Below are 27,727 nucleotides of genomic sequence, written 5' to 3'. Positions count from 1 at the left end.
TATCCAAAGGTAGGTAAGGTTGACTGGAGACCCGCTGTGTAACATAAATTAAAGATGCCAAGAAATTATATTCTTGGATTCATCCTTTATCCAAGTGTAAGCAAACAAAGTTTTGCACATGAAGTAACTTCAAGACTGGGCTACTTGTATATAGAGACTAATGACTTCACACCAATTGCCTTAGGATCCCATAATGCATGGCACATATCCTTATGGACATGCATAATGCCCATAAGGATATGTGCCTGTGCATTATGGGAAGTACCACTACCCAGACTGGTTTCAACCTTTATTGAGGTCTTATCAGTCAGACCCAGAAAACATACTAAAAAAGTAATGAAGAAGTCATATATTTCCCATATACAAGAAGGCATAAGGTGTCACAACTTATTACTGAAATTCTCTGGATGAGAGATGGGTGTTAATTTTTTCACTTGATTGTGCAATAAATTAAAAATGCCAAGAAATTATATCCTTGGTTTCATTCTTTAGCCAAGTGTAAACAAACAAAGTTTGTACATGAAGTAACTTCGTGACCGGGCTATTTGTATATAGAGACTAATGACTTCATCAATTGCCTTAGCATCTCATAATGGACATGTACTGTATAATGCTAAATAGAGCTGAGATGTAAAGTGTCTAGTCTCTGACTAGACACTTTAAGTTCATGGCCAGTTCCCTTGCACATTCTTGCAAAACCTCAGCTGATATCCCATCTAATCCCACAGCTGTATTTACATTGAGATTCTGCAATATCCTAAGAACCTCCAGTTCATCCGCCTCTGTTCCCACATTAGTGTCTGCCATTTACATTAAAGCAGTATCCTCACTAGGATGATATACCCTTATAAAGTGGTCACTCAGTAACTTAACTACTATTTTATCTGCTTCTGTCACCTCATGACCATCATCACTCATTAAGGTTAATCTTCCATAATCATTCTTCTTTTTACGTCATGAAATAACTCTTTGGGATTTCCTGTGGCCTGCTCGGCTAGATTCTTCTCGTAATCTAATTTTACCTTCCTTGCCATGCTGTCACCTCTCTTGCCTGAGCCTTGTACTGGTCATGAGTTTGCTGGTCACCTTTCTCTTTATATACTCTCCACAGCATTTTCTTCTTCTTCAGCTTATGCTTAATGATATTACTCATCTATCTAACCTCTACTTGATTAACCCTCTTTACATTAAGTATGCAATTTAATATTGCTTCCTCTATGTGAGCCTTAACTATCTCTCCTATGCACTACTAACATCTTTACTCTGCATGTTTTATGCCATTGCACATGGTTTAAGCTTCTGCCTAAGCTGGTCATTATCACCTGACTTGTAGTTCCACATATACCCCTTCTTGACAATATATTCCTCATGTTTTACAGTCTCCCAAGTCAAGACTGCATGTTCTCTTTCACCAATCGGAGGCAATGTGGTTACCTTGGTTATGGATTGTTCTGATCCTATGACCAGGTCCAATATTCTCACACCAATAGTCCCCTCTATCACATGCTGCCTCAAGTAATTATCTCTTAATATGTGTCTAAATTCCATTTCCTTCCTGCCATGTGATCTTTCTTCCTTCTTCCCACTTTCTACATTTTATGCAGACATGCACTCCCTGATCTCTCACCTGCCACATTTCTAACTGCCAGGAGATGCATACATGTCACAAGCACTGCATACCACAAAATCCCATGTTATGCTGTGCAAAATGTAATCCTTGAATGGGGAAGACTTGGTGATAAGCCATAGAATACTGCAAGCTATACTGAAATATTACATTTAAGTACAAATTCCCCAACTACAAACTACCCACAGACTATATGTTTTATCTAGTTTAGATTCCCCATAATTTAAAGTAAAAACCTATTAAATAATAATGAAAACTTATATTTTTTTCACTGCTACCACGTAACATTCGGTTATAACCTTGCCCTCTAGTGGACTATATGTTAATAATATTCTGCGTGATAATCTTATTTTTGTTTCATTTACCTTCTCCCACATCTAATATATACTTAAGATATATCTGTCTAAAGTACAATTTGACATTTCCATATTCAGCTTTTTTTAGTCATAGTTTCAAATTGCTCACCTCAACTACACTGAAGTAATTATTCAGTGTTTTTTTTTTTATTTACATAGATAATTCCAAATTCACCATTTCTTTCAAGAATTATTTGGCTTTCTTAATTCCGTTTTTCTATAAAAACTTCTGTGATTAAATTATTTTCTGTCAGAGAATCAGTGTAAACAGTGATTTTGGTCTTCATGTGAACCTTGACATCATGCAAACCTCTCTTTCCACCATTATGTTAAACAGCTATACTGCATCTTTACTCATCTGTGCAATAACTATTTCTCTGCAGTGCATCTCAGAAAAAAAAAAAAAAAACTGCACTAACTCCCTCATTCGCTACTTCATCAACTTTCATCCTTTGGAAACTCTTCCTCTTTTGGTGACTCTTCATAGTCATATATGTCTCCATCATATCACATTGTATTCCCCTCATGATCTGCAGGTTATAGTCTTTGCCTGTATTCCACAGTCCTGATTTTATCTTCATCATTAGTCTGTCTTTCCACTGTTCCCAGTGTTTTTAATCCTACTTATAGGCTTCTCCTTCCTATTCAAAAATAAAATCCTCCTGACAGGTATCATAGTACAAATATTTTGTCATTGTCTACCCAGTGGTGTAGCTAGAGCTTTTGCTGTTCCTCTCAATACACATCAAAAATACTACAAAAAGTCAAATCGACATATAGGGAAATAAATTAAAACACTATGTTTATTTTTGAAGTAAAACTTTAATTCCAACATTCTAAAATGTTATTTTTCTTGCTTTTCTGTTAGCAAAATCATCAATGACATTGGTGAAGTCTATTTCATAGTAACGTAGGTAATTTAATTCTTAATCATTTTTAATTTAGAAAAACTCCTCTCACAACTAGCAACACTTACAGCAATTGTGAGGAAAATTCGCAGTAGTATTACAATATTTGGAAATGAGTTCTCGAGACTGTATTTTAGAATTAACTACAAAAGTTCAAAAAGATTCAAAGTGCTGCTCCCCCCCCGGCTATGCCTCTATGCTTACCTACAAGAAATAATAAAATTTCAGAAGGAATTATTCATTTGTTGTATTAGTTATAAGAAATCTTTTGACTGTGATATGTGATGAGAGCAATGGGAATACCTAATTATCTTAATCAGAGAACGGTATGACAGGGATTCCGTGTCATACCGTTGTGATATGTGATGTTTGAATGGAAAAAGGAGTGTGGTAGGGTTGTATGCTGTCATCCTATCACTTAATATTTATAGTGAATATATTATGAGAATGGTTGACTTAGCGATCCAGCAGGAATAAAGTTAATGGCAGAAAAATAAATGTAAATAATTTAAGATATGCAGATGATACAACCTTTATAGCACAAGCTAAGGAAGATCTGGAGCAGTTGATTCTGTTAGTTAAGAAGGGGAAGTAAAAAAGCCAGACTTTTAATTTAAACTTAAGTATGAGGGTGGTCTGAAAAGTTCTCGGCCTAACAATGAAAAAACTAATTTATAATTTCAAAATTATTATTTTTTGACATAATCTCCCTTAAGACTAATACATTTATTTCAGTGATGCTCCAACATCATTATCCCATCCCTGTAGTGGTTCTCAATAAGATTTGCAAAATACCCCTCTACAGCTGCAGTCACCTCTTGATTAGAAGAAAAATGCTGACCAGCGAGCAAGAGTTTTAGTTTCGGGAAGAGATAGAAGTCAAAGGGAGCCAAATCTGGGGAATAGGGTGGATCTTCACAACAATTCATAGTGCAGATCCCTTAATTTTCCCATTGCCAAAACACCTTTGTGGGCAGGTGCATTGTCCCGATGAAAGATGTTTTTTCTTCTGTGAACCGGATCTTTTCCCTGGAATTTTTTGTCTGGTCTAGTTAAAAGACTGGAATAATATTCCCTGGTTATTGTTTTACCCATTTCAAGATAATTAATAAACAAAATGCCTTTAGTATCCCAAAACACCAATACCATGATCTTTCCTGCTGATGGAACTGACTTTGTCTTCTTTGGCGCTGAACAATCAGCTTCTGTCCACTGTTTTGACTGCTGTTTGGATTCTGGTGTGTAATGGTGAATCCAAGTCTCATCCATAGTAATAAATTGATGCACAAAATCAGTTTTATTCTTGTTAAAATGCTCCAAGCTATAGTCTCAGCAATTTCACGCACTTTGACTTGCCAGTGATCCAATACCGTATCATGCACTTGATCAATGATCTCTGGTGTTGTTACACTTTTTGGACATCCTTCATGTGGATCATCTTCAAGACTTGTATGGCCACGTTTAAACTCGGCAGCCCATTTCTTAATTGTTGAAAATGAAGGAGAAGAGTGCCCATAAACTTTTAGGAACTTTGAATGAATTTCTTTTGGCATCAAACCAACCAATACTCAATTTTATCCATTTCAAGGGATACAGACAATACCTTTGCTTCAGACAGTTGTATAAAACAAACTACTTGATAGAGTGCAATTTCACATGGATGCTTATGACAGATGTACCAACTTAGGAAAAAAAAAATCTTGCCGATAGTGTTGCCATCTATGGTCGAGACTGAGAACTTTTCAGACCACCTTCCTAAAACAAAAGTGATCGCTTCACTGGCGATTTGGATAAATTTACAAATTGAGGTAAATAAAATATTGGTGGTTGAAAGCTATGATTTAACAGGAGTCCAGAATAAGAAATGATGGTCAATGTGAAGATGAAATTAAAAGAAGGGCAGCAATGGGGAAAATGCTATGTTAAACGTGACAAAAATTATGAAAGATAGAGATGAAAGCTGGAATTGTTAAAATAATGGTATTTCCAATAGCTATATGAAAAACCATAAGGAAAAGGATGACATAGGAAATTAGAACTTCAGAACAAGAAAAACCAGAATTGCAGCAGAAAGAGTATGAGAAAAGAATTGATCATAGGACAAAATAAATTAATAGCCCTTAAAGTTGAAAAATGGAATTAAAGACAAAGAACAGATTATAAGATGAATAGAATTTTTCTATGCCAAATTATATGATGATTCCTAAAACTTAAACCAGTATGAAAACAAAAAAGTAATACTTCAAACAGAAGAAGAAATACCCTGTGATGTTTTGATTAAGAGTAGTTTAGTATGCAGATGCAGTTGAAAGCATAAATAGTAGAAAGGCACCTGGTGAAGATTAGTTACTTAGATACTGATAGAAGTTTTGAAAGCAGGTGGTGAACCAGACATGACTGTGTATCAGTTGTACCTTAGACTGAAGAGCTGGAATAATGCTATCCTTATTATGGTTTTTATAGTTTCAACAATATACAAAATTTTTACAAAAAGTTATGAAATATATAAAACTCAGGCCAGAAAAGTTCCAAGTATTGTACAGAAAGCTAAGTTGGAGTATGAAAAGAAATTGGCTGCAGAGAAAGGCAACTCAACAGAATTTTGTTGTTATGCTGCAAGTAAAAGAAAGAATGAATGCGGAAAAATAACTTTACTGAATGTAGATGGTACTCTAGTATTGGAAGGAGATGAGGTAGTTCAAATAATGAGTGCTCACTTCACCAGGAACTGTCAACCTGAAGTGTGTAACATAGTGCACAGTACTACCATTATATTGGATGAAGAGGCATAGATGCATGAGGAGGTTCTAGAGCTGTTGTACAGCCTGCATAAGAATTTGACAATTGGGACAGATAGGATATCAGCATGCGTGCTAAAGGAATGTTCAGCCAATCTGGTCTCTTTATGTCTGAGAACTCATGAGCCTATCATCCAGGGCAAAGTGGAAGCACAAAGAAAATGAAGTTGCCCAAGACAAAGATGGTTGGACCAGATTGCCCTTGACATATTTGTCAAGGACATAACCAGGTCTCTTCATGTCTGAGAACTCGTGACCCTAGCAACAATGTCTCTCCATTTCTTTCTGTCCTTTGTTGCAGCAGTGGCCAACTCCCAAGTCCAGTGAGCTTTTTAATCTGGTCCAACCATCTTCGTTTTGGGCAACCTCATTTTCTTTGTCCTTCCACTTTGCCCTGGGTGATAAGTTTTCCAGGTTGTCATTTTCATGTCTTGAAATGTGACTGAAATATTTAAGAATGCTTTCATTTGCAATGTCATATAGCTGCCTCTTGATTTTTAGTCCTCTCATGATTAGTCTTTTGACTCCATGGAGGCCTGAATGATAATTATTATATTTTCGTTAGATCTTTTGTCCATCCAGGATACTCTCAGCATCCTTCTCCGGTACCACATCTCAAAGCTATTTATCTTGTCCATATCTTTTTTGCTGAGTGTCCAAGATTCTGCACCATAAATGAAAATCAAAAATATCAGGCTATCGACCAGTCTTGATTTAGTGGTGCATGGGGTATCGAGGAGAGACAATACCTCTCCACTTGGACGGTCACACATAATTGTGGTCCAGATGGATTGGTTCTCACTGGACACCCAACTCTCACTTATGGCTCCAAGAAGCTACTATAAACTGATAGCGGCCACACCCTGGCAAACTGTGTCGACCCACAGGTTAACTAAGTGAGGGTAGCCAGATATGGCGATCTCAAGCAGTGATTGTATTCGGCGAATTGGCTGCGAACAGCGCCTGTACTCCATGTTAAGAGCAGCTGGATTCAGTTCAACGAGTGGTTGTTGACACGACGAAACTTAACCATTGAAACCGAATGACTTCTGACCTACCTAAAGATACATGCCGGCTCGACCGTCGCCTGGCCAAACAAGGATCGTGCCCACTATTAGGGAACCAAGATAGTGAAGGCGAAAAATGTTATTGGAAAAAAACATCACCTAGTAGACAGAAAAAACATAAGCATAGGAACATGGAATGTAAGAACTCTTCACCAGGAAGGAGCATTGAAAATATTACTGCATGAATTAGACAACTACAGATGGGAAGTGATTGGACTCTGTGAAACCAGATGGACTGGAAAAGGAGAATTTCACCATGGACAGTACAAAATTTTAACTTCAGGCAGGGAGGACAACAAACACCAAAAGAGAGAGAGAGAGAGAGAGAGTAGCACTTATATTAAACCAAAGGCTCAAAATTCTCTATTGTTTTACAATCCTATCTCACCCATGATAATTAAAGCAAGATTTTATTATTATTATTACATAACACCTCCAGAGAGTCCAAAGACTCATTGATGGAGGCTGCCGCTCCACAACTCTCCATCTCCACCACTCCACTAACCGAAGCTACCTTCATCATCAACACCAGCACCATCTACCGCCAACTACCACCACTATTTTCACAGACAATCACCAACATCCATAGCGGGATTCGAATCCGCAGCCTTTTGGCTGGAGAGCATATATCCACTCGGCCAGCCAGGCTGGCCTCAAAACATCAACTGGATCACTGACTATTATTCAAGTATACTCACCAACTTCATCATCAGAAGAAGACATTGCGAACACGTCGTCAATGTATCTAAGCCTTAGATACGCCATACCAGGCTTAGATACGTTGACGATGTGTTCGCAATCTGGCCGCACGGACGACAAACACTAAACACATTCCTTAGCCACCTGAACAAACAACACGAACACATACAATTTACCATCGAAATCGAAAACCAAAATTCGCTCCTGTTCCTAGACACACTAGTCACACGTCTTCCTTCAGGCAGTCTATCCTTCACGGTCTACTGAAAACCAACACACAATGGCCAATACATACATGCTAATTCATACCACCACACATCACAAAAATATGGAGTCATTAACACCCTTAAAAACAGAGCTACAGCAATTTGCTCTAACCAGTAAGCCCTGAAACAAGAACTAAAAATCATCAGCGACACATTCATAAATAATGGCTATAACAAAAATACAATTAATAAAATACTCCATAAAACGAATCTAGATTACAGTAAAACCATAGCCATCCCATACATTAAAGGAACAGAATCTTACATATCTTACTAACAGAATCCTACAACATTATAATCTCAATGCCACCTTTAAACCACCCACTAAACTTAAAACCATATTCAACTCCTCTAAGGATCCTCTCCTCCCATTAGCACATCCTGGAGTCTATTGCATCCGCTGCACCTGTAACTTACCGTACATTGGTGAAACAGGATGGACAACCCCTATACGCAAGCAAGAACACATTAGACACATTAAATATAACCATTATGGTGAAGCAGGCCTCTCAGACCATGCACTCAACACCTTACACCAAATCAACTGGAAAAGCACCTGCTCTTTACACCGCACAAAAATCTGGTATGAAAGGAAATTTAAGGAAGCCTGCGAAATCCTGATAAACCACCCAAATATCAACAACAAAGATGGCATAAAAATTCCAAGGATCTGGATGGCACACAATTCAGTCTACCTAATATATAAGATCCAGCATAAGTCAGGACTCTAGCCAATCTTCAGCTAGTATTAGAAACCATTCCATACCAACTGGCTGGAATGTACATGATGTTAATATATATATATAGATAGATACTGGTTGTTGTGCCCCATGTATTTCTACAACCAACAGATAACACTAATAATAGGACTCTAGCATTGACGTATAATTTTTTTTTTTTTTTTTCACCAGAGGTCAGGCCAACAATTGTTGTAGCGGTTGGTCAGTGTCTTTAACAAACCAGTTTGATTGTAGTGTAGCTTGTTTTCTGTGTATAGTTGTATGCTCCAGAAGATGACCTTGACATAAAGGTCGAAATGTCGAATGCAGATTTTAGTTATATTAAACTAAAGTTTTTATTCAAACACGGTAGTTGTCTCCATAATTTTCAAAAATGTAAATTGCAGATCCTTTGCTGCAGACTGTGGCTCAGACCATAAGCTAGTATTAGCAAACCTAAGAATAAAGTTAAAATCTGAAAGCACTTTTAGAATCAAAATGAGACTGAATGTAAAAAAAACTACAAGACAACAATATTCTAAGAAAATATCAACTAGATGAAAAACCTGAAGGAACTATAGTATACCCACAGACACGAGACCCTTCAACACTTCTGTGCATGTCAACAGAAGGAGAATCCATTCCAGTAATAGGATAATCAATCTGTATTGTGGGATGAGTTATTTATTATTACACATTGGAAAATTAACTTCTCTTTTATGATCATTGTAGTTTTTAAAGTGGTAACTATTTTGCTTGTATAACAGTTGGAAAATTTTACCAATAAAGCATGTGATTTTGCATGTTGTCGACTAATTCTTACATCGCCTTATTTCTTTCTCCCCTTCAACATGAATTGACTCTTCTTGGCAGTCTGCCAACAAGAGCTCTTGCTTATGTGGTAGGAATATACCAAAACAGAATATAAACAATGAAGAACATTGGTGCAAATTAAAGTAAATAATATTAAAATCAGCAGAATATACAATAGGTTACATAGAAAGAGGAAGTAAAAAGGATTGGATCTCAAATGAAGTAAAAAGGTTAAGCAATCAAAGGAAAAGCATGAAATTAATACAGAACTATAACAGAAATGAATATAACAGATTAACCAGAGAAATTAGAAAACTAGTTAAAAGAGACAAGAATAACTGGTTAGAAGAAAAATGCAAAATGGCAGAGAAGTTATCAATAGAAAATAACCTCCATCCATTATATAAACAAATAGACCAAATTAGCAGGCCACGGACAACAAAAAAAAATGATAATGATCAAAAACAAAGAGGGACAACTAATTGAAAGTAAAACAAAAAGAGTGGCCAGATGGAAAGAATACTTTAGAAACTTATATAATAAAAACTTTCAGGATATTACTATTCTAGCCACTGAAATGGAAGAGGAAACAAATATCTTTACCAAAGAAATAATAGCACACAGCATAGATGAACTTAAAACTATGAAATCACCTCATATTGATCAAATACATGCAGAATTCTTAAAAGCAGGAAAGCAACAACTTTTGGAACCACTAAAAACATTATTTGAAAGGATCTACAAAAATGAAGCAATACCTACTGATTAGACCAAATCAGTTATAACTCCCATATACAAAAAAAGGAGATAAAACAGAATGCAACAATTACAGAGGCATTAGCCTCCTCAGTATTCCAAGTAAGGTTTTTACAAAAGTACTCCAAAAACAAATTAAGCCATATATAGAACTAGCATTAGGAGAAGAACAAGCAGGGGTTCAGACCAGGATGAAGCACAATTGATCAATGATTCATCTTAAGATAGCTAATAGAAAAGACACTAGAGTACAACCAAAGTTGCTATATAAATTTCATAGACTTTTGTCAGGCATTTGATTCAATCCGTAGAAGAGAACTATGGAAAACTATGAAAGAATTTGGAATTCCCAACAAAACCATAAGAATAATAAAGAATCTATATGAGAAATCTGAAAGTGCAGTACGAGTGGAGGACCTTAACCAACTGGTTCCATACGGAGTGGAGTAAGACAGGGATGCAATCTGCCACTAGACCTGTTCAATCTTACACTGGAAGAAGCAACCGGTAAGGCCTTAAACAAAGAAGACTCCGGAATCAAAATATATGGGAAACTATAAAAAAAAATTTTAAATTTGCAGATGACATTGCATTACTTGCAAGCATGGAAGAAGATCTACAATGCATTTTTGATAAAATAAAGGAAGAATGTATAAAATTTGGATTAAACATAAATATAGACAAAACAAAAACTATGCAAATAGGAAAAAGAAACACCAATCTGAAAATTGAAATTGATAGTAAGAATCTAGAGTAGGTAGTAAACTTCACCTACCTCGCAGGAGTAATTGAGTACAATGGTGATATTATCAAAGATATAAACAGACGAATCAGTCAAGCATCCCAAACTTTTGGAAGACTTAAAAAAATATGGAAGTCAAGAGACATCAAGCAAGTAACAAAAGCAAGAATCTATGAGACAATACTTCTCTGTGCAAGTAAATGCTGGAATCTCTAAATGGCTGAAGCAAAACAATTATTAACTACTGAAATGGGTTGGCTAAGAAGATTACTTGGAGTATCTCTGCTGGATAGACTAAGAAACAAAGACATAAGGAAATGACTGAAACAAGAAATAACAATAATAGACAGAATTCGAGAAAGCAAACTACGATGGTTTGGCCATGTGACCAGAATGGGAACAGAAAGATTACCCTGAATACAACGATGGTAGGTAAAAGATGTAAAGAGCGCTCAGAATTAGATAGATAGATAAACAAAATAAAAGAAGACCTGTAAACCAAATCACAACAAACGACACCAAACTGGACAGAATTGTTTGGGCTCTCCAGAGACAGACAGAAGTGGAAAGAGTTCATTTGGCCTCATCATCATCCACATAGATGATGGAACAGAGAAGAAGATGAAGATTTAGTGGTGATAGAAATGTTTCTGTCTTTCCATATTTTCTGTAGTTGCACTATTGCTGACCTTGCCATATTAATTCTTTTAATTTCTCATTGATATCTATTCTTGGTGCGTATTAGCACTCCAAGGTAAATGAATGTTATGGACAAAATTGTCATTTTCATCTATGGCTATGTATTTTGTTTTATCATGATTGATTCTTAAAATATATTTTAGGTTTTCCCATTCAACTCTTTTAATGAGGGAGTCCAGTTCACTTTTGCTGCTGGCAATAAGAAAGACAAAATAAAAGCCTTTTTTGCCAACTGAAAAACCACCATACCTTTCTCATAATCTATTCTCGGTAAATGTATAGATTAGGGGAGAATATACATTCTTGTCTCACACCTTTCTCAACGAAGAACCACCGATTTTTCCAATGATCTTCACCACAGCCTGATTCCTCTCATAGAGTTGTTTCAGAAGGTGTGTCAAATGTTCTGGGATACCCATTTTACTTAGCATTTTTTCACATGTTGACACACTCAAATTCTTGGGCATAATCAATGAAGCACATATACAAGGGAATATTAAATTCTTGGGCTTGATCAACTAAGTGCCTTAGATTATAAATTTGCTCTCTGGTTCCATGTCCTTTTCTAAATCCAGTCTGTTCTTCAGGAAGTTGTTGCTCGACATATTGTTTAAGTCTTTCTTTAATAATATTGAGAAGAATTTTGTTTTCATGTGAGATCAAGTCTATAGTTCTTATAAAGTATAATAATAGGACCAACAAAATACCACTGCCCAGACCATCACAGATCCCCTGTGCTTTAATGTTGGAACCACGAATTCTGGATTGTAGCCTTTCTTGGGTATTCTCCAAACATAAACTCATCCTGATGTAGGAAACAGTACAAAGTGACTCATCTGACCGTATCACACGTTTCTAGTTTTCTAATGTTTAGGGTTGATGATCACGACACAGTTGTTTATGCATCTGAGCATTCTTTACAGCAGGGTTTCTCAAACTTTTCCTACAGCGGAACACTTCGCAAATCCTGAAATTTTAACAGAACACCTTGGTTAGAGTCGAGTATCATCGGTCTCGTATTTAATGTAAAGCTAAGTGCACACTATTGCCACAGCAGGCTGTTTCTCATCACAAAAATGTGACAGCGCACACTACAGGTGTACTGGGCCTCAGCGCATTGTATTGACCTTGCTTGTGATCACACATTTCCTAGAATAGATACTTTCGTACTTCACTCATGCTCAGAGGTGTCGACAACCATGGGTGGCTGAGTCAAGGCCAGCACTTGCGCTGGCCTTAATAGCATAATCCACACACACACACAAAGTGAGGAGCACCTGATTTTCAAACATGTTTGAACTTGTTGCAGCATTTAAGTTCTGTGATTTTTCAAGACACACTTCTCAGTGTTCGATGATCTCTGGAGGTGTTGACAACCATGGGTGGCTGAGTCAAGGCCAGCACTTGCGCTGGCCTTAATAGCACAATCCACACACACACACACACACACAAAGTGAGGAGCACCTGATTTTCAAACATGTTTGAACTTGTTGCAGCATTTAGAACAACCATTCCTGGCTCTCATTAATTTTGATAATTTTTCACAGAACATTTATTCACTTTCTGTGGAACATTGATGTTCCGTGGAACATAGTTTGGGACTGCTTTACAGTAACCAGAGGTTTATCAGTTGCAGCTCTATTGTCAATATTGGATTTATGAAGCTCACATTGGACAGGTTTTGTGGAAACAGGTTCAGCAAGATGAATATTCAGTTCTGCTGTTACCTGTGCTGCAATAGTTCTGTGATTTTTCAAGACACACTTCTCAGTGTTCGATGATCTCTTTCTGTCATTTTTGATTTTCGCACTGTTTCTCTTCAGTGATGATGTCTTGCCATGATTTGTGCATGCCAACATTACCTTAGAATCTGTCTTTCTTGATATACCTAATAATGTGGCAGTTTTTGATGCTTCAGCTAAACACACACCAATGATTTGTCCTCTTTCAAAGTGGGACACATCTCTCATTTTCCAATCTTTTGACATGAATTATGACTCAGTACAATCACTAATGCATTTACATGAGAACTACATAGTATAAACAAAATAGGAACATTCGGTGTTGCCACCATATGTTTATTCAATGTATATTTTCCTAAATATCTTAGCATTTCCATTTCCATTACTATGTATGGGTTTACTGAAGTGGGAGTCATGTCTGAACAGTTTGCTCATATTTTATAATAATGTTATGGCTGAGTTGGATAAAGGGAATGGATGGATAAGCTATGATACTGTTGAACTTTGCTTAGGAATTTGATAGGATGCCACATGAAAGGCTGTTTCATAAACTAGAGAATATGAATTATTAGTTTTGATAAGTGGGTGGCTGATGGATAAGTATCAGAAAGTGGTATATGGGGAATGTGAATCTGCCAGTTTAAGGTGACCAGGGGTGTGCCTCAGGGATCAGTCCTTGAACCAGGTCTCCAGAAATACCACTTAAATCTACTATCCATAAAAAAAAAGTTTACTCATCCAAGCTATCGGCCTACTTTATATCAATATTGTTATAGGTAATGTTAAAAAAATGTTATGTAAATAAAACAGTCATACATTCTTTAATTCTCAATATATGTGACATGTAATTATACAGAAATAGGCTTTCCTTTAAGGTGGGTTTATAATGTATGGCACAACACAGTCCACTTTGTGTTTTCTTGCATTCATAATGAAGGATGAATTTATATAAATCATTCATAAGCAATAATTTAACAGGAAAGACAAATAATGAATAAGTGGATAGAAAGGTCAAAGGTCACATAGCAAAAATTACAAATATAACTCAGAGGATAATTGAGATGAAGCGAACATTGACATGTGAGGCTATGGAAGTCATTTTATCTCTTTTCAAGTTTTTAATGCAACTGCACTCAGACTACGTTTTGTAGATTTAGTCTCCTGGATTTCAAAGACTGCAAAAAAGAGTTGCAAAGATGATATTGGAATTCTAAAATGTAGATTATAGGGTTTATTGGTTTTTACAAACCGTTTTTTTTTTTTTTTTTTTTTGGATAAATTTAAAATTCAAAAACTGGTTTTTTTAAAAAAAAAAAAAAATGGTTTTAGATACTAGAATTAATATGTAAAAATTAATTATTTAATTAAAAACATTAACATTTTTGACTTGAAACCGATGTATATGTTACAAGTGAGGAATTGGAAGATGACTATGATGAGGATTTTTTAAATTCTCTTGATCTAGATAACAATTGTGGATTCCCTATGTTGTCTGACAATTACAATCAATATCCCAAATTAGAAAAATGTGCAATTTTTTTTAGAAAATCTCCCATAAGAGATAGCATCCTTCAGAATTATGTAAAACAAGAAAAAGAAAAATTAAGTCTGATTCTTGACTGCCAAACGAGATGAATAGTTTAGAGGCCATGATTGAAAGATTTATAATATTAAAAGAATGTGTTGTTTTAGCTTTGAATAATATTGGTGGAATGAAGTATGTGGAATGAAGCTCAATATCCTAAAATCATGGAGCTTCTTAAAAGTGTTCGGACCATTATGTCTAGCAGATGAGGCTTTAGGGTGGCGAGATGCCAATTTATTAACAAGTGAAGGCATGAATTTCTGTTAAATGAACTAAAAAATTTAAAGACTGAAATAAGTTTCAAATTTAGAAGTATGAATTCAAGAAAGAAGACAAGTTGGATTGCTAACCCTTTTGCTATATTTACAAAATCCCCAAAACATTTCAACAAAGGTATCTAGTGTATTTTCACTAGCTTCAAAACTCAATATTATTAAGTTATCTGGAAAAATATTGTCTAACACCCCAAATGGCCATGACGTCTATAGATGTCCAGCTAAATCTGGATACAATTCTATAACACCTGTTGAATAACATGGATAAGAAGTGCAATTTCGTCTCACTATTTCATCCACTTCAGCCAATAGGGTGGCTAGAATATATCCAAATTCTTGTATGGAAACAGATTCTGATGATGAATATATTGGAGACAGAGAAACTATTAATCGGGGCAGTGCTCTAAAAGAATCCATGGAAAAATCAGTTCAAAGATTTCTTGTGAGGAAATGATATCAAATCCGAGGCCATTGAAGGCCGAATTTTCAGTATATGAGGCAACCGATAAAAGAACAAAGAATTTAGATTTATTATTTGATGCCCTGAAAACTATATAACCAAGTTCAGTAGCCAGTGAGAGAATATTTTCCGGCAATTTTGTATCTAGAATAAGAACATAAGATTAAGTAATCGTTCAGTGGACATTTTATGTTTTTTGAAATATTTCCTGAAGAAAAATACTAAATGAAATAAAAATTTATGATTTTTATTTTGTACAGATTTTAGTTTTTTTATTTATTTGGTTTTGTATAGAGTATATTTTATTTTGTTATATTTTTGTAGTTCCATAAATATTAAATAAACTGAAAAATTTTTAAATAAGTATAAATATTTTTTTACTGTTTATATATATATATATATTTTTTTGTAAAAATTTGAAAACCAGTTTAACTTTTTTTTTTTTTTTTTGGAAATACTGGAATTTGAAAACTGTTTTTTTTTTCAAAAGTCGGTTTTTGTATAAACCCAAGTAGATTAAAGGCTAGATTGAGAGTAACTTGACATATAAGAACGTATAGCATACAGCTACCCCCATTGTGGTGGTGGTAGCTGTATGCTACCATACTAGGGAAATGATTATAAGCGAGGTGGTTTCCTGTTGCCTTCCTTGCCATAGTATATTTTATGACTGTAGCTGTGTGTGTGTGTGTTCACAGGACTGGTTTGCCTGTTTTGAGGGATAAAAAACCCAAGTTACTGGGGAAAAAATCCACCTCAGTATGAGACCAATTAACTCACCTTTAGTCGAAAGAGACCAGATAAAGGTTCCTCACTTCACTGATGGGAATTGAACCCAAGTTTTTCCGACCAAAGGGCTTCGTCTATGCTGACTGAGCTACAGAGGCTCAACTTATATAATCTTCAGTTTTGGTATATTCAGCAATGAAATGTGTGAATTGCATGTATATGATGTAGAGCATCATGGTCTAATTATATTGTATTAAGATTATAGTAAAAATAACTTAAAGAAGATTAAAAAAAAACGTTATTTATTTTTTATCATTTTTTTTTTTTATTAAGAGTATGTGGACTAGTAGACAGAAGCAAAGACTGTCCAGGGGATAGAAGTCTACAAACTTTTGAGAGATCATAACCGGTCTGGGTAGTGGCCTTCCCCATAATGCATAGCATTATACATGTCCATAAAGATATGCGCATTGCATTATGGGATACTAAAGCAGTTGATGTGAAGTCATTGGCCTCTATATGGAAGTGGCCCAGTCGTGAAGTGACTTCGCGGGCTCTGTTTGCTTGTACTTGGATGGGGGTAAAGCCCAGAATATAATTTCTTGGCATCTTTAATTTATAAGTTGGTAAGGAGTTGTTATAGGATTAATGTGAAGTATTTCATAAAATGGTTGGAGATTGGAGAAGAACAGCCCTGAAAGCTGTATAAGGAGGGTGTGAGCAAGGGTGATGCAGGTTTTTTGCATGGAGACTTGTGAATGATTGGAATGCATTGCCTTAGAGTGTGGTGTCTGCAGAGAATTTGAATGTGTTTAAGGCATGGTATGATGAGCTGTGTGTGTGTGACAAAAAGGTAAGTCTGCAACTCCATGGGATCTTAGGGTAATAATAATAATAATTAGAGGAAGCTGATTGATAAAAGTTTTCATTATGTGGCAGGGAGTGGGAGAGGACAAGGAGTCATCTGTGTAAATTAAGTTTGTATGCAGTTAAGAAAGGGATAAGAACTAGATTTTTTCTCATGGAACTATGAGAGTGTGAGTGGAGTAGTTTGCCTGGCCAACCCAACAAGTTGAGGACTGTCCAGGGGAAAATTCTGCTTTCTATCTCATTCAACTTGAATGAGATAGAAAGCAGAATACTTAGGTATGAGCTCACACCAGGGTGAGAGACATTGCAACAGCCATTAAAAGAACCCAATGACAATGGGCAGGTAATATTGTAAGAACTAACACTCAGAAGTGGACAAAGCTGATATCTGAATGATATCCCAGAGATGAAAAGAGAGCTATAGGAAGATCAAAGAGATGGTGGGAGAATGAGATTAAAGAGAGGGCTCGAACTCATTGGTATATAAGAGCTAAAGATAGGATAGAACGGGGGGGGGGTTAAAATATTTTAAAATCCTTATCAAGCTAAGGATTTTAAAATAAAATCCTTAGCTTGATAAGCTAAGGATTTTATTTTTAATATTTTGTATATTTTAGTTATTTTTCACATAATCCAGAATTGCTGCACTGGAGACCAAACACGGAGCTTTTTTTCAAGCCTATTCAGGTTCCCTTCAGTAAGTGGGTGGTCTCACACTAGAGAATGAAATTTATCTCTTACCTGATTGAGGTCTTATGTACTGGACTACAACAGCCTTATATCTGCTGGTTGGTATCTTTCTTGCCACTGAAGAAATCAATCTTGATCATATTTACTGTCCTTAGATTCTGTCCACAATCTTCTTCCAGTTCAGAATCTTTGAATTCCAGGTTTAAAACTTAAACCAGCTATAGATCTGAAATCTTCTATAGATCAGATTTCCAGTATTCTAACTATTATTTAGTGTATACTTAGGAAGTTCCTGACATAGATGTATGTATTTTCTCTAAGGCTTGTCCAACCCAGCAACTCTGGGTTTCAACTAGTTGTTTCAGATCCATCTTCACTGTATTATCTTCTTAAAGACTATTTTGTATAGGTAAATTATCTTCTTCTGTATACAACAATAATTCTTGGGAGGTTTTGGGTGTGCTGCCCGGATGTGAGAGCAATATTCTAAGATCGATCATATTTGTAATTCAAAATGTTAGGAGTTGAGCAAGAGAGGAGTAGCATTTTTGAGTAAAAAATACCAAGTTTTTTGGCGATTGAGGAGGTACATTCTATTATAGATTTAATTTTTATCAAGATAAGGCAGATGTGAAAGTCAACCCAAGAAGGGAAAAGTAATCTTGACAGGGTATTGGAACCTTATCAGAAGTAAGAGGGAGTGAAGTAAGAGCATTCTTATTGGTAACAAGGCAGTTCTGTGTTTTGCTAGATTATCTTCGCCCCTACTTGAGAATGGTGAGATGATCAGTGTTTAAGACATTGGTTATGGAATATTTTGAAGCTTGAATCATTTAAATACTACAGGGTTTCTGGAATAAAGGTACTGTCATGAGAATCCTAGAGTATACTCACTGATAAAGAAATCTGATGAGAGGAAGCCATTCATTGTGACATGTGGTGAATGACTAGAGAGAAAGCTAGCAATCTAGTCACAAAAAGGAAGGAGGAAGAACATAAGATAGTAACTTGTTGAGAAGGCCTTGATGTCAGTCAGTCAAAATGCCTAGCAAATACTGAGATCAACCATATGAGTTTCAAATCTTTCCATGCCCTTTGTCCAAAGGTGGGTAAGGTTAACAAGGAGATCTGCTGTAACAGAATGAGAATAGCAGAATCCGTATCGGTAATCACTAATTAACTGATGAGTCTTTAGATAATGATGAAACTGGTTACTGATAACTTTTACCATTGCTGTTGAAGGTAATGAGACAATAGTTTTGAGGGCGACTTTTCTCTCTCTTTTTAGGGACAGACTGGTGCTTACATGCTGTTGGATAGATTTCAGATGAGTACTGCAGATTATATAGGCAATACAGATTGCCTATATAATCTGTAGTGTAATTTGGGATCACATCTACAGGCTATCATGACTAGGAGACTTATTAGTATCATGACAGATGAGAATTTTCCTTGTCTCTGCTGAGAGATGAGATGTGGTGTGAGCATTTTGTAGTATTGTAGTAGGTTTGCTTGGTCATCAACACAAGAGTTGGAAGAAATGAAGGATGGAATGAGGTGTGCCTTATTTTTGGATGATGTTACCATAGTACCATCAAGATGTGAGAGGAAGGGCCCAAGGTATATCTAACAGCCTTAGCAAAACTCAAATGCTGTTGAATAGGAATCAAGCGTGTTTGATCCTTATGAAGTTTGCTGTCCGTGCGGTTAGCCTAGTGGCTGTGTGCTTCACAACCATATGACTGAGGAAGGAGAGTCCCAGGTTCAATTCCCGTCAAAGACGCGAGGAATTTGAGGATCTTCCTCAGCCATAGCCAAGTTAGCCGGTCTTGGGTGCGGGCAGTAGGGTTTTTTCCGCCAGTTTATCTGGCGTTTTTCATCCCGCAAGCAGGCAAACCGGCCCCATGAACACGCACTGATCTACAGCCATAAATACTTAACCCCCAATAAGGGGGGGTGTCTCAACTCGCTCCAATAGGGATGGGGGAGAAAAAGGGAGGAAACTCCATACGAATAAATAAATAAATAATTGAAGTTTGCTTTGGATTTGTTAATTGTCTTGGAGTTATTTCAGGTGTCATTAGCTCGCTGAGAAGTTGTAATTTTTAACTTTAGACATTAAATATATGCTGCATTTTTATCATGAACTGCAAACCACATTTTTTTGGAGAACCAGGACTTGGATAGAGGCTGAGGAATGAAGATCCTCATTCCAGTAAGGATTATTTCAGTTTCGCAGTAAGTGTTTGGATCAGGAGAGGAAACAGTAATCAGACCATAGAAATTTCTTGCTATTATGATAGTATCATATGGCACAAGGCTGAGAGGAGTCAATCTATAAAAGTCGACATGGATAAGATTATGGTGGAATTATGAGGAGTGCAAACATCTACAATGTAATTGGAGGGAGAGCTGGCTAATAAAAGGTCTGGAGTGTTGAAAGATTGATGAGCATTATCTGTTATTCTGGTTTGCAGGCTAACAATTTACTTTTAATCATGACCGATAGCAAAATTATTCAGCTCTCCTTCTGGCTTGATCTCTGAAGTTAGAGAAAGGCTGCCAGTTTGTGTTCTGAATGGTAGTCATCTTAAGATGATAATTAGGCTGTATGAAATCAACATTCAGAGATAATTAGTCAAAGAGGGCAGTGTGGTTGTCTGAATTAAGAAAGCAGCAAATGAAAGCAATAAAGAAGTTGTATTTAAATTATACATGTTTTTGGTCATAAAATGTTACAAAATATAAGACTTATTGTTTAATTGACCATATATTTAAAACGTACTTCTGTTCGTACAAATTGCCTACTGGTTTCTCTAGTAACTGACTAGCTTTCTCAAGGCTTGCACAGTACAAAAAATGGTAAATGCAAAAAGGTTAAAGAATACAAAGAACCGTTAGTACCTGTTAGGTAGCTAAGGTAACATGTTCGCATGACATATCTACTCAGTATCATGAACATGTGTTACATGCAAACGCGTAATATGATTATTTGCGTACTGTAGCTCTGTTGAACTGAGGGAATTAATTAAAATTTTCCAAGTATCGTTCAGTTGGCCCCCCTGATTTCTGTTTAGGTTACTGCCCGTACGTAGTACAACTTCTGCTTCTTTAAAAACTCGATGTCTGTAATCCTCGCCTACGTAGCGCATGGAGCTCTTATTCCAGTCTATAGTGTGGTTCGAAGTTGAAAAGTGATGTGCCAATCCGGAGGTGGTGGTTCTGTTGTGATTAACATCGTTGATATGTTCTTTCTGTCTTATTTCCAGGCTTCTCGAAGTCTGTCTAATGTAGGAAAGATCGCACGTGCAAAGAATATTATACACACCTGGATATTTATAAAATTAAACACTGTCTTCACCAGCATTACTCCTAAACCTTCTATATGGTGGAGGTATGTGGATGATATCTTCATCATATGGAAGGACAACTTAGAAAACCTACATATGTTTGTTAATAGAATCAATGCACTCCACAATAAAATAAAATTTACTCTAAAAGTAGAAAATAACGAACGGCTACACTTCTTGGACTTACTAGTAAAAAGACAAGGTAACAGTATCAAACTGTCAATTTACAAAAAACCAACGGATACTGGATGATATCTACATTACTCTTCAAACCATCATAGGTCACAGAAACATAGTATCATCCACATGTTGAGAAATCGAGCTAGAAAATTTATCTCTGACGAGGAAGAAGTTCAAGCAGAACTGTCTCAAATAGCTACAACACTATCACAAAATGGTTATCCTTGAAACATCATCAACAAATTTCTATACAAAGATAACCAACAACAAAGAACAGTCTCCCAGCAAATTTCAACAGCAGTCATCCCCTTTATAGGTTCAACTTCCACAAAAATTGTGAGATTGTTAAAGACCCATAACATCAGGGTTGTATTTAAACCAACAAATAGCTTAAGACAGTTTCTAAGATCTCCTAAAGACAGTGTTCCATTTTATAAATATCCAGATGTGTATAATATTCCTTGCACGTGCGGTCTTTCCTACATTGGACAGACTTCGAGAAGCTTGGAAATAAGACAGAAAGAACATGTCGGCGATGTTAATCACAACAGAACGATCACCTCCGGATTGGCATATCACTTTTCAACTTCGAACCACACTATACACTGGAATAACAGCTCCATACCCTACATAGATGAGGATTACAGACATCGAGTATTTAAAGAAGCAGCAGTTGTACTACGTACGGGCAGTAACCTAAACAGAAATCAGGGGGCCATACTGAACGATACTTAGAAAAATTTAATTAATTCCCTCAATTCAACAGAGCCACAGTACGTGAATAATCATATTACGCGTTTGCATGTAACGCGTGTTCATGATACTGAGTAGATATGTCATGCGAACGTGTTACCTTAGCTACCTAACAGGTACTAATGGTTCTTTGTATTCTTTAAACTTTTTGCATTTGCCATTTTTTGTATTGTGCACGCCTTGAGAAAGCTAGTCAGTTACTAGCAAAACCGGTAGGCAATTTGTACGAACAGAAGTATGTTTTAAATATATGGTCAATTAAACAATAAGTCTTATATTTTGAAAGAAGTTGTATGTCCATGTTTTTCCATATTATTTGATATAAACAACAAATTACACGATAACCGCAGTAATTAACTTTAATGAAATGAAAGTACAGATATTTCATACTGAAAATAACAGTACGTAGAAACAAGCAAATAAAAGAAACGGGAATACGAGGTACATACAACAGACAGTGGTTTACCAATTAAAAAACTTACTGCGTGCTAGAAATTAATATAAAAATTATTTTTGATGGTTACATAAAATAATCTCCCAAACTTTGGGGGGGGGGGAAAGAGAGAGAGAGATGATCATTCCAATTCAGATTTGGCCGATCTAAAAGGGCTTCACAACCTTCTTTGAAAAGGTGTTCATATTCAAAATTGCTTCTATGGAGAAGACAGCTTCATTCCACCAGATACTGTGTTTGGTGTCAATACTATGTTGTGCCAGACCAGACTTTTGAGGTTTCATGTATTCAATTTAATATTGATGTTCATTAACTTTTTTTTCCCCCACAGAATGGCCTGTCTTCCCAAAGTATGTCAGATTACATTCACAAGGTATCTGGTAAACACCAGCTAATGATTGAGGTGACAGTTCATCTTTTGTATATATACATTAAGTATGTATACATACAGGAAGTAATTCTGAAAGACAAGAAAGTAATTCTAATATATCACTGTGCATTTAAAAAATATATATATAAAACAGGAGAGTTAAAGGTATTCTAACTTGCTTGTTTACTGTGAGCTTGCAACATGGAATGTCCTAAAAGAATGCAATAATGGTAAAATAGTACTGCTAAACAATCAAATAATCAAATTCTTGATGTGTACCCTAAACTATACAGAATATTATGATAGTACTTCATGAAAAGCTTATTTATAGGAAATTCGCAGATAAGTTAATAAAATTGGTCTGAACACTTTCTTAACAGCCACTTAAGTATTTTGACTAATTTCTCTTTTACTCCATATAAATTTATTTGGTCGACTCCCAACTGTATCAGCTTTGCTAATTTTGTTATCTATTTCTGTATTTTATTCGTAATATTCACTAAGAGATTATACTTAAATTGTTGAAATGTTTTACTTATTATAGATGTCCCAATTAGAATGCAGTTTAAGATTAAATGTTTCTGCCTGTTTTCACGTCTGTTTTTTTATTGCTGATTTTCATACTAAATTTATTGCAGCAGTTATTCATTTAATAAGAGAATCTTGCAGATTTCTGATGTATTTATTTAATAGTATAACATAATCTGCATAAAGTAAAGAACTTGAGATTAACATTTCCAATTTTAATATTGCATTTAATGACTTCCTTCATAATGTGATCCATGTGGATGATGAATAACAGTAGAGATAGTACTTGTCTCACACCTAATTATGTAACAAACCATATTTCTATATCTTCAATTCTAATTGGTGACTTAAAACTCAAATATAGACTGTACATTGTTTGATATAATGACCCACTTACATTATATTATGATATCGATTAGATCAGCTTTTTTCTCGACAACGTGTCACATGCCTTTTCCAGATCTACAAAAGTAAATACGGATCTTGTTACATTCTCATGATTTCTCATCTGTTATGTCTTAAAGAGAAAATCTGATCCTGACAGCCACTGTTTGGCCTGAACCCAGTGTTCTCCAACTTTCCCTTCCACATTTTCTTGGCCTCTTCTGGAGAATGCTTGTATTTATTTTACTTAGAACACATTGTAAGGAAATTTCTTCATAATTCTCAGATTCAATTTTATTTCTCTTTTAATAGATGGATTCTGTGTGAACTCTATTCCAATCATCTGAAATTTGACCTTCTTTGACCTCAAGAGTGTGCTATTAGGTATATAACAGATGAGTTTGAATGCTTGTGAAGATATTATATGATGAGTGTTAATTCTGGAGAACAAATTTTGTACATACACAACTGGCACACCATCAGGAGCCAAAACCTTATTGGTTTCCAAGCTTTTCAGGATTCTTCTGTTCTCTTTCTGGCAGATGATCAGACAAAATATGCATTAAAATTGTTCTTGGTATAGTGAAGTTGATTTATTGAATATCTATGCAGCAGTTTGAAATGAATGCCAGCAAGTCAGTCTTATCTTTGGATGATGATACGAAAGTACATCTGGATTTAAGAGAGGCGGAAGCATGAAAGAGCATAAAAAGCAAAGGAATCACATAAAAATATTCAATAAAATCACAAACTTATTATTATTATTGTACAGGTGCCTCCATGAAGTATTGAAGACTCATCACAGAAGACCAAAACTATCCACACAACAATCTATCATACCTCTCCTTGACCACATTAATAAGACTTCAACCCATTCCATTCATTCAAAACTCTCCAAGCAAAAATTCTAATCCTCACATTCCTACTACCAACACCTTTATTCAACTTCCAGGGAGGACTCCTTGTTCTGGTGGGCCCTTACAGCCAAGTGCTGAAACATTTCCAATGTACCAATCCTATAAAACCCTTTAAGCAACTTAAATGTTTCTATCATGTCCCCTTTATTTCTCCTAACAACCAACTTCTACAATTCTCTCTCTCTCACACACACACACACGCACACTCTCTCTCTCTCTCTCTCTTCGTAGGGGAACATTCCATCGATTACTCGCCTCTGAATCATCGCCACCACTTCTCATCCCCAAGAAACCTAGAAGACCAGACTTGAGCACAGTCATCCAGGTATGGATGTATCAAGGCCTTATAAAGAGGAATAATAACTTCCTTAGCTCTACTTGTTAATGGGTTCTTCAATAATTATTATTACGTGACACCTCCAAGGAGTCCAAAGCCTCATCAAGGGAGGGCATGTACGCTACAACTCTCCATCTCTACCACTCAATTCACCAACTACAACAAACCACAGCTACCATTATCATCATCTACACCAATGCCATCTACCACCAACCACCACTAATATTTTCACAAACAATCACAAACATCCATGCCCACAGTGGGATCCTGTTAGCTGGAGAGAGCAGATACACTAACCACTCGACTAACCAGGCTGAAAAGTAATCTTATGGGCTAACTTAGCAACCTTAGTAATATGTCCTATAAACTTTAATTCTCTGTCTATTACCATGCCTAAATCTCCAGCTTCATCTATTTCCTGCAGTACAGTGCCATCAGTGTGATACACAGCTTATAATCTGTTATCCCAAAATGCATAACTTTACATTTCTCCACATTAAACTTACACCCATTATCTTTTGTCTATACCTAGAGCCTATTTAAATCATCTTGCACGCTCTCCACAACAGCAATGGTCCCAACACTCAACCTTGTGACACACCCTAGTCACCTGTTTTTCTCAATTCTGTCCATCAGCCACCATCTTAACCAGTGTCATATTCATCCCCATTTGTTCTAATTGGCATAAGAGAGTTCTATATGGTATTCTTTCAAATGCCATTGCAAAATCCAGCAGAATCATTGTATAGTCATTTCCTTTATTCAACTCTGTTGTTCTTCTATTATAAAAAGATAGTAAATTATTAAGGCATGACCTACCCTTCACAAAGCCATGTTGCCCCCTCTTACAGCATCATATTTTTATCCACCCATTCCTGAATTTTCTTTCTGACCAATTTTTCCAGAACTTTAATTACGATGCCTGAGATACTGATTAGTCTACAATTTGCTATCACAGTCTTTGAACCTCCCTTATGTGAGGGAATTATTTTGCCCTCTTTCCACTCCCTTGGGACACTATCAGAGCTGAGACTTAGAACTTAGTCAGAGGTATTGCTAGTACCCTTGCACATTCTCACAAAACCCAAGCTGATATCCTATCTAATCCCACAGCTGTATTTACATTTAGATATTGTGATATCCTAAGTACCTCCAATTCATCCACCACTGTTCCCACATTAGTGTCAGTGACGTATGTTAAAGCGGTAACCTCACTAGGAGCATATACCCTTGCAAAGTGGTGTCACTCGGTAACTTGACTATTTTATCTGCTTCTGTCGCTTTGGAGATATCAAATTTTTGACTAGATGATGTAGACCAGCGCTTCCCAAACTGTGGGCAGCCCCCCCCCCCCCGGGCCGTTAGTTTTGTTCAGGGAGCCGTGAAATAATGAAAACAAATTTAAAATGTTTCAAGACTAAGTCTAATGTTTTAACACCATGTCAAATGTGTATGTAAGATGCTAAAAATGTAATAGTTGCATTTGATTTTTGCAATATTTGCTGTGTATGTTTTATATTGAATATAAATACAATATTAATATATGCCTGTAGTACGATTTTTTTGAAGGGGGCCGTGAAATATTTAATTTTTCAAAAGAGGCCTTTACATCCATAAGTTTGGAAAGCATAGACCACCTACATTATGCAATATTCACTAGGGGGAGATAAAATTCTGTCCTTTCTTCCTATGAGAAGTTTTTTAAATAGTTCCATCCTCTTAATTCAATGTTGTCTTATAGTCAGTTGCAGGGATGATAAGACTAAGATAACTCATCTTTGTGCTTTAGTTTCAATCGGTCTTTTGGTTGTTCATCTATATGAGATTGGTGAAAAAAGAAAACTTATAGCTTTTGGCTGTATGATGATATAAAAGAGCTGGGGCCTTTTTCTCTCTCTCTTTCATACTTTCTGTCTCTTTTCTTTCTCCTAATACTATCAGGCTCTCTTGCACCTCTCATACTAACTACTCTAGGCCTATGATGAGCACCCCTTTAATTTTTCACCTAAATAAAGGTTTAAACCGGCCTGGGTAGTGGCCCTTTCCATAATGCATAGCATTATACATGTCCGTAAGAATGTGTGCATTGTGTTATGGGATACTATGGCAATCGATGCGAAGTCATTAGCCTCTATATGCAAGTAGTGCAGTTACTTCACGCACATGCTTTGTTTGTTTGTTTACACTTGGATAAACAATGAAACCAAGAATATAATTTCTTAGCATCTTTAATGTTCCCTTTGACATTATCCAATGTATTAGGAGAAAGAAAAGACAGACAGAAAGTATGAGAGAGAGAACAAGGCCCCAGCTCTTTTATATCATCATATAGCTAACTTAGTAATTTGGCCCTGATAGTTAATGAATCTAGAGACTTAGAGGTAATTGTTTGTCCACTTTTACCTCTAAGTCTCTATATTCATTAACTACTTGCTGCATATTCCCATTAATGTAATTTGTAGTTATTCTCCTTACTCCAGAATGAATAGACATAGGAGGTTTCTTTAAGAACTCTAATATCATATCTTGTATCTTTGATCAGTGGGTAGAATGCATTGCCAGAGGTGGTTAAGAATGCTTCATCTGTGAATGAGTTTAAGGAGAGGTATGATAAGTATTGTGTGAATAGTATGTTGTATAGGGTCTCCTGCGA

The 27,727-nt window shown here is 36.0% G+C and overlaps 1 protein-coding gene and 1 pseudogene across 2 annotated transcripts in view; one reads left to right on the top strand and one right to left on the bottom strand.

The window, feature by feature from the left end:
* The window catches only part of LOC150100040 (ubiquitin-like modifier-activating enzyme 1 pseudogene), a 71,517-nt pseudogene extending 58,079 nt beyond the window's left edge, over positions 1–13,438 (bottom strand).
* LOC150100038 (sorting nexin-13-like) overlaps positions 1–27,727 on the top strand; it is a 480,335-nt gene that overhangs the window by 4,113 nt on the left and 448,495 nt on the right. The gene's annotated exons all lie outside the window — the stretch shown is intronic.

Source organism: Typopeltis vanoorti, chromosome 13, assembly GCF_054136105.1.
Source record: "Typopeltis vanoorti isolate ZY-2024b chromosome 13, IOZ_Tvanoo_1.0, whole genome shotgun sequence".
Lineage (NCBI taxonomy): Eukaryota > Metazoa > Arthropoda > Arachnida > Uropygi > Thelyphonidae > Typopeltis > Typopeltis vanoorti.
The sequence above is the reverse complement of the archived record's forward strand: the minus strand, read 5'-3'. Positions and strand labels throughout refer to the sequence as shown.